Source organism: Adiantum capillus-veneris, chromosome 6 (genome assembly GCF_014529385.1).
Source record: "Adiantum capillus-veneris isolate H3 chromosome 6, ASM1452938v2, whole genome shotgun sequence".
Taxonomy (NCBI): Eukaryota; Viridiplantae; Streptophyta; class Polypodiopsida; order Polypodiales; family Pteridaceae; genus Adiantum; species Adiantum capillus-veneris.
Window position 1 is genome coordinate 117040739 of NC_140936.1, and position 9536 is coordinate 117050274.

A 9536-nucleotide genomic window follows, 5' to 3' on the forward strand; every position below is an offset into this window, starting at 1 on the left:
GCAGATTGCGACATGTGTAAAAGGCTCCCCCTTATATTATGTTAGTAGATAAGGGGTGCCCCATAAACCTCAAGATTTTGCATTTTCAATTAATTGCAATATGTCTAGTCAATGTTGAAAAAAGTACTTTTTAAATGGCATCTCATATATATTCTCTCACTCTTTGTGCGTAGTTTCATTTGGGTGGGTCTAGGACAGTGGCAACGGATTCCAGAGGATTCTCTTTGTCGCTCTCTCGCGAAGAACAATAGGGGTGGTGTCGTGTGCATTGTTGCTCTCTCGAGCTTGGGCGGTCTAACCGACCTCTCTCTCTCTCTTATACCTTCGACGCACTATGTGATGGGTGTGAGTAGGGAATGCAGGAGAGGGCGAAGGGCAGGTAGGGGACACAAGGCCAAGGCAACAGTTCGTCCTCTCTCTCTCTCTCTCTCTACTCTCTCTCTCTCTCTCTCTCTCTCTCTCTCTCTCTCTCTCTCTCTCTTTGTGTGTGTGCGCGCGCGTGTCTGGGACGAGTAGTCAATGCTGAAGGAGGGAATGCTGAAGGAGGGAGCCGGGTAGGTGGAGGGGGAGGCAGGTGAAGCACACGCAAAACTCTCTCTTTGTGTCTTTCGTGAGGGTCCGATGTCACAATCTGATGTGGAAAGGAGGGAGGGGGCACGGGGGGGAGGGGTTAATATTCAAGAGTATCTAGCTAAAAATTTGATTATCGGCCTTCATCGCTACTTTTGTGATGGGGAATGCCTCAACCACCCCCTACATTCTAGATGCACAATTAGCACCCGCTCTTGCAGTGAATTATTTGTTTTGTCAAAATTAGGAAGGTGCCCGTGTTTATGTGTTCGTTGTTGCCTACTCCCTCATCCATTGCATCATTAGAAAACAAAAGCATATGATTGCTCTACGAGGATGAATCAATGTCAGATCTCCTATCGTTGACGATTGTACTACTGAACAGCGATGAATTCGCTATCGATGACAGTTGCGCTACTGACGATTGCGGTGTTTAATAGCAGTGGATCTCCTACCTGGCATATCTACCATCATCATACTATTGTTGTAGTTGCAGTCGGTCAAATTCATAGATCTTATGAGCTGCAAACAAATGGTATGTAGACACTATAAGCTGGAGACGGACAGAGGTAACAAGTTTGTAGCAGTTATTCCTAAAGGGGCCCTACGATTGAAGAAGGGCCCTTCAACCTCAGAGGCCTTTAGAGGGAGCCCTATGAGGGTCTCTTGTAATGAGCACATGCACCAAAAAGCTACCCCCGTCGGTGGAGATTCTACGTTGGTCCAACATTTTTTTAAGGTTTCAACATAACTTCTATCGAAAAGTGGGCAAGCCGATTGCACCGATGGAGACATGGCAGTGTTCTCACTTTAGACTTCTTTGCACTTGAAGGCTGCAGCATCCCACTCTCAGCACATGCCCGAGGCGGTCACGTTTCAAAATCTGTATCATATCACGTGAGCTAACCAAAGAGAATTATTAATAGTCTAAACTGTGTACTTTTATGTATACATTAGAGGGGGTGGGTTTTCTAAATAGGCCCTTAGTGTAACTACAACATGTATATTGAGTTATCATTGATAATCTCTTGAATGCATGTTATATAGGGATAATTTAATGAGTGATCCCCTCGCGCGCGCGCACGTAGGTCTCTCAAACACACACAAGAAGTAGTGCTCTCTCAAATGATCAACAATACTCGTGCAACCAGGAGGTGCATGTAAGCAAGGAGGTCTTCTTGAGGCAATGGAGATTCACTACCATTAGGAGACTTGGACTCACTTTTGGGCCATGTAAGAAGTTCCACGTCAGCTTAGAGAGAGAAAATGAAAATCTTAAATAGTACATTTTATGTGATACTTTTTTTGCGCCAACAAAATGCCAAATGACATTCTTTGTTAGGTAGCTGCCGTCTTTATCATTCTTATCCTTCGTTCTCTTGTCAGGAATCCAGCTAATTGTATGACTAATGATTTGAAATGCCTACTTACAAGTGTTCCCTCCAAAAACTCAAGCTACACGAACAAGCACCAATTTGAAATTGCAATCCTCAACCCCTTCATCTTCAACACTTTCCCAAAGAAAGAACACACATCATCTTCACGTTGATATATTGCAAGAGTACCCACCATTGTAGAAACATAGGAGGACGTCTTTCTTATCTCAACAGGAGAAAGAACTTAAAAGGACATACAAAGAACATCATTTGGATTTGTGGACCAATGGGTCTATTTACCTAAAGGATCCTACAACAAATGCACCGCCTCCCTTTTTTAATATCACTAACCTTTTACATTTCACAGGCGATGGCAAGGATGGGCTATTGGGCCACATTGAACATCTGGAAATACGATGATTGAATGCAAAAAAGCAAAGAGACTTCCTAGCAATGGAAAACATGCAACTCAAGAAACATAACGAGGCATGCACTCATTTTATCAAACAAAGAGACAATCCAAAGCCTTGAGAAGAAGATCTCAAGTTTGCGTGAGAAAGACACCATGCTTGGGAGTTGGAAAAGAAAACGAGATCTTTGCAATATAAAGAATGTGAAGATTGGTAGTGGTGGCTTGAAAAAACGAATACGAGCTTTAAAGTAACTCAAAGTTTGTTTCTGCTATTGTATCTTATATATGCTTTACTCTTTCTTATTATTGATCATGACGCATGGTGCTATCTTTGCAGGTCTTTGTTGCATCCAAACTCGAATGGGGTAGGTTCCAATGCTGGAGTACATTACAGTCGTCTAGTTCCAAAATAAGCAGTTGAAGAGATGATAGGTCAGAAAAAATTTCAGAAATTAAAAGGGAGGCGCATTACCTCCTTCATGAAGGAGAACCAACTAGAATCGATGGAAGTCCAAGCAATACTTGATGAGAGTGGCATCTCACGATTGGGATACATGGCGCTCTTCAAAGCACTAGCTAAAAAGTCTCAAAATAAAATACAAAGAGGATCATTACTGCCAAAGACATCACATGTAAAGGTTGCACGTTGGCACGTAAACAATGAGGTGGTTGATAAACTTGGATCACTATTCCATATTGAAGCAATATTCTTAGGCAAGGGCGGTAGAGAGGTTAAGTATAACAAGCATAACAATCTTTTTTTGATCTTGAAGCATTGCAAAGGTATGCAGTTCACTTTTTTGATATAAGTCGAGAGGAGTGCAATGGGGTTCTCAAGTTTGCTTTGAAGCTCGACGAGTGTGAGAACCTGAAGAACAGGAAGCTAGAGAGAGTCACCATTACCCTCATGAATAGAGATTTGAATCCATCAATAACAAAAGAAGACCCACGATACTTCAGCATGCAATCCGAAAATAATATTTTGACACTAGGATCATTTGAGGTATACTTAGTTCAAACTATAATAGCAAAAATATTACATGTATGGTTCTTGGTTTTACATTCCTATTTTTAAATACAGGTTGATAAGGAAGATTTTGAAATCCTCTATTGGTTTTTTTTATCAAACACAGATCCCTTCAATCATCAATGAACAAAGAAATGGAGGTGTGCTTTCAGTGGAACGATTTGGTGACTATACAGTCGAAGGGCACATGGCAAGGGACTTAAAGACTCTTAAGTGCATGTACAACATAACACACAATGCATCTGTGGAAAATCCATGCTTATACTGTATGGCTGATACACAATCTCTTGAGAGTGTGCAATGGAGTAGAGCTCCCCAATATACATCTTTAAGATAAATCTTTTTGTCCAGTTCTTGATATTCCTCCAAGTAGAGTTCACGTTTGTACACTCCATGCACTCTGCAAAATTATTGAAAAGGTGGTTCATTTGTACATATATTTTGCATGGACCTTAAATCCAAAGAGTGAGTCAAAAAGAATCATCAAAGCATTAGAGGGAGTGCTCTTTGACATTGGTTTTCATGGAAGCAATGTCAAAATCGAAGAGGACCCTAAGATGTCTCAAGGTCGTTACAAGGTACCTAGGCGGTGTGAAGGCTAGAAGGTTTCTTGGGTTTAGCCTCAAAGACTCTAATAGGGAAGAGAAAAGAAACATGTTTAACAAATGGAAACAGCTACACAAAGTGGTTAAAGACAATGCTGATGGTGGAGCAATCCAAAATCACAAGGCAAACGTGTGGAAATCGCTGGATAAAATCTTCCACTACATTGAGCAGCATTCATGGGACCAAAATAAGGTCACATCATTTCAAGAAGCCTTGCTGGATTGGAAGAAGGAATACTTGGCAGGGTGGGGTGGACAACATATCACTCATTACATGGTGAGTTAGCATGCTCCATATGCAAACCACATATAAAACTATACTCGACTCACCATTTTGTTTTATTCCAATACAACCATTAGGGGAATTTTGAGGTCACTTTTGTGCCCTATAAGAATATGTAGAGAGAGAATATATACTTTATTTAAAAAATAGTGAAATGTTTGTAAAAAGGTGAGTTTGCGTCCTTTTTACCTCCGCGGAAACATGTCATTGTCAAATCTTTCTAGGATCTTTAGTATTCTAAAAAATACTCCCTCCAAAACTAACGAAAACGTCAGTTCTGGCCCAAAATTCAAAATTTCACTTGCTGAAACAAACCTTTTCTGTGTCGTCTTCTTCCTCGTATCTGCAGAGCTTTTCTCTATAGTACTATCTCTAACAAATACTGTTAATAGACTTCCATGGAGAAGAGAAGCTTATACCATCTACACATTGAGCTAAATGAAGAATATTGTCCAGTGCGCAAGAGAAACAAATGTGCAGAGGTGTCCTCGTCCATATTTGAAGCAATGCGGCAAGATTAAAAAAAACACATTGATCTCTGGACTGATGGAAGATTGTATCCAGTGGACCCAATGACAAAGAGCACTCCCCCATTATCAAATTGTTCATCTTTGATAAAATTTGTGGGTGATGGTCAAAGAGGGTTGCTGGGTTATACACAGAGTCTTGCGGTAGAGAGAGATATTCTTAAGTTAGAAGATCATTTGGCCAAACAAATGATAAATACTCTTAAACAACAGCTTGAGGAATGTAAAGAGAGCAACGAAAAGCTACAAACTCAGCTCAAACAAGCTAGAAGAAAGAATACAATGTTAGGAAACAGACAAAGAGAAAAGAAGTCAAAGAACATTGAAGCCTTGAGACGTGGTGGAGGAGGTTGCAGCAGGAGAATTAGAGCAGCAAGGTATATATGCTTATTTTATATTGTTAAGTTGCTACTATTCTTTGTTAATATGCTTAGGTTACTTTTCTTTGTTAATATGCGTAGGTTACTTTTCTTTGTTAGGTTGTTAATCTTTTTGTTAGGTTGTTATTAAGACCCTATTGCAGCTGTTCTTTATTAAATGATTTAATTTAGTTGATCACTGTTTGTTTATTTTGTTGGTGTCATTTGGACAAGATCAATAATCAGTTAATTTTGTACCTTTTGATTTAGGACTTTGCTACAACCAAACTCTGCATCAAACATGGAAATGGCAGCTAAACATTATTGTGATGTTTTACCTCCCAAGGTTGCCAAAAAGATTTTCACAGAGAAGAAGTTTAACAAGGCAAAGGAGCAGTGCATTGAGGGATTTTTGTAGAGCTCTTGCTTGGACAAGGAGGATGTGCAATATACTATGGATAAGGTAGGCATTAGCAGAGATGGTTATAGCAAGCTGTTTAGAAATGTGAACTCAAGGTTAAAGCAATGTAAAGTCAGGTCCTCTTTGCTTCCAAAGCCATCCATTGTGCAGCAGGCACGGAAAAAGATCAATGAGAGGATAATGGATATGCTGGGTGAGCCTCACCACATTCATGGTACCTATCATGGAAAAAAGAGGGATCTTCAATTTGACGAGTTCAATAATATTTTCCTTGACTTGAAGACACTTCAGAAGGAAATGATCAGATTCTATGAGCTGGAGCATACAGAAGCAAATGGTGTTGTCAGTTTTGTGATAAAGCTTGATGAATGCGAAATTGTTAAGAACAGAAAAATTGAGAGGATTTCCATAAATTTAATGAACAAAGCATTGAAACCGAAGGATACCAAGTACTTCAGCATGCAATCGGAGAAGAATGTCTGGTGGCTAGGTGCTTTTGAAGTAGAGAGTGAAGACTTTGATGTTCTGGATTGGGTTTTCCATCAAACAACAATACCCGAAGTCTCTTTGTTGAGCTTCCCAATAAAGTGTCCCAAGCTCTGGTTCCTTCCTAAATTTAATGGTCTGGAACCCTTCCCCCTGCCAAGGAATTTGTCTGTGTCCAGTATTTCAATCTGCAAAAATATGTCTTGGTTAATTGTTTGGCACATTAATTAGACAAAGCAAAATGGTCATAAACATACCTTAGGAGACTCATCCTCCTCAAAAAAGGCAGGTTCCCATATATCAATGGATCTAGTTGCCCTTACTTCATAATCTCTGGTCTTTTCCTCTCCCATATGTTCTATTTTAAGCCTTTTTTGGATCTCATTGAACTCCTCTTCAAAACGTACACCCTGTTGCTCATATCTCAGAACAATGTCCTGCACAAGCTTTCTAACACTTGAGCTGTCAATAAAATTTTATGCCTCTGTGTCCAAGACTGCTAAGGGGCAAGAAGAGTAATCAATGAATCCTATGTCATTACATCCCCACTCAGCCAAAACTTCCCTTAGATCAAAAAGATGCTGAATGTCATTCAGCAAAACATATTCCTTTTTGTTAACTTTGTATGTGGAAAATGTTGTTGTGCAATGCAAAGGATCAACATCTTCATCCTCAATGTCAACATTCTCCACTTTAGTGATGTTTTCTGCTTTAAATTTTGCAATGTCCAGCATCTCAATGCTTTGTAGTTTCTCTTCCTCTTCATGGGACTCCATCTCCCTCCTCTTCCTCCTCTTCCTCCTGGTCCTCCTCAGCCTGAGAAATCTGCTTTGGAATATGTTTGCCCTCTGGTGTTGGGAGTACACTGAAGAAAATGATAAGTCCAAGGTCATACTCTACCAACTGGCAATGCATATTACCATGAAATTTGCAAGGCTTTATGATCTTTTTCCAGTCTGGATGAAGGCTTGAACACTTCTTTGCAATACCTGTCCTTGCCAAGCTACCTGCTTTGCATATATCAAGAAAATGAACAAGATTATCAAGCCTGTGATCTTTGGTCAATGCTGTATATATCTCTATCAATTCACTAATTTGTGTGGAGAAGCTATCCACAAGTAGTTGAAGCTCAAAGGCATCATTAAAAATCTCTTTGACACTTTGAAATCTTGCAAGTTCATTAACTTTGTAAAGAAAAGACATCAGCCTCTCATCAGCGGTCTCTTGCATATCCTCTGTATCCATTATGACAATCCACAAATGTCTGAGAAAGAGAAAAGAGAAGTCCATCAAGACATTAAGAAGTAGACATGACATTAAGAAATATATTTCTTCTATGACTAAAATATATCAATAAACTACCCTTCCTTAATAATGCAAAAAACTAATAATGGTTTACAAACAAGTATGCAAGTTGTAAATCTAAGCAAGCAAGAAAGAATTACAACAAATTGTGTCACTTGCTATGCGAGCTGTGAGGGTGAGGAGAGAGTTGGCACTCAATAAATTCGCTTACGGCGTGTCACTGGGTAAGCGGTCGACACTTTCAAAATTCGCGCACGGGGTGTCGCGGGGTGTCGCTTGGAGGCTTTATTTCTAGCCTTGTGAAGGACAATGAGCGGAAAAGTGGGTTGGGTAGGTTGTTTATATGGCCAAAAATGCCGCCTCGGGGGGTATGCCAAGCGGTTTCTGCCTCTAAGTTTGTGCCCAATGGCTAGTATGCGCCTAGGGAGTTGTGCACCTAGGGAGTTGCGCATAGTGCCCTATACAAGCCCGAGAAGCACTCAAATCGAGCACATTCTTGCCCAATTTTTCCCGATTCTTGCTGCGCTATTATCCGATTCTTGCGGCGCTTTCACAACCCAATTTTACCCGCACTTGGAACAATTGTCACCCCGTCACCCCGCGCGCGATCTTTGTATGTGTGAACTTTTTCCTCGCTTTGCTATTTCGCCTACGGGGTGTCACTCGGTCGCGAGCCGCTTGGAAGGTGAAAACTTCCAATGCTATGGTTATCCCGCACGGGGTGTCATAATAGGAAAAAAATGTTTGTTGTTTGTTACTAATGTTTGTTGTTTGTTGTGCAGCAATCATTCCTATTCCTTTTGAAGATGGCAAGGACCAAGAAGAACAATCGTCACCCCGTCACCCCGTCACCCCGTGCGCGATCTTTGTATGTGTGAACTTTTTCCTCGCTTTGCTATTTCGCCTACGGGGTGTCACTCGGTCGCGAGCCGCTTGGAAGGTGGAAACTTCCAATGCTATGGTTATCCCGCACGGGGTGTCATAATAGGAAAAAAATGTTTGTTGTTTGTTACTAATGTTTGTTGTTTGTTGTGCAACAATCATTCCTATTCCTTTTGAAGATGGCAAGGACCAAGAAGACTGCAAGGAAAGTTGATGAGCCTCTATCCAAAGATGAAGAAGAGATTCCTAAGCCTAGCAAAGCTTCAGCTAGTACTTTACCAAACCAACCATCCACTTCTAAAGATCCTGGCAAACCAACCTCTGCTGGCACAAAGAAGACCAAATCTCAGAGGAAAGATTCTTCTCTACCCGACCCTAAAACAAGCAAAAGGAAAGATACACATCAGAGGAAAGCTTCCAAGCCTGTGCAGCTTAAGCCTCTCCTTACAAAGAGAAAGTTCAAGCAGGGGGTCAAATGTCTAAGAGAGATAAGGAAGGCCATCAATCTTGCAATTCCCAAACTGCCCTTCCAGAGACTGTGTAGACAAGTTGTAGAGGAGTATAAGATTTCCATGAGGTGGACTAGTACTGCATTGGCATGTATCCAGGAGGCTTCTGAGGACTTTATGATTGAGATTTTCCAAGATGCCTATATTTGTGCAGCTCATGCCCATAGGGTTACTCTGATGGACAAAGACATGATCACTCTTAGGAGGCTGACATACAGGTTTTCAAAAATTTTGGAGCCTGTCCCTATGCATGATATAAAGGCATTCAATATTCTCAACATTCTTCCATGGAGGAAGCCCAAGGAGCCTGAAGTAGGAGTTTTTGATATTACTGAAGAAGAGGAAAAGGAAAGGAAAAAGAGAGCCAAGTAAGACAAGGAAATTGCAGAGAGAAAGGAGCTTGACCTGTTGGAACCTCAGCCAGTGCCCCTCTTGAGGAGTGTCAATCCTACTGGTTTTGTTGTCACTCTATTCAGTGGGGAGGATCCTAGGGAGGATTACAATTCACTTGACTCTGAGACCTTGGAAATTCTCAAGGATTGGACCAAGGAGATGAATTCTCCACTCCTTATCACATGCCTTAGGTTGTTTTTGTTTTCCTCTGTATTTTTGTTTATAGCAAGAACTCTTTATATAACAAGAACTCTTTGCCAGGTTAATGATGCATTCATATGAGCCAAACCTTCAACAAAAGGTGGAGATTTTAGACCCTGCTATCTCCCAATTTCTCAGGACAGAGACAAACATTAGAGAGCTCACAAAGTGGTTGACTCA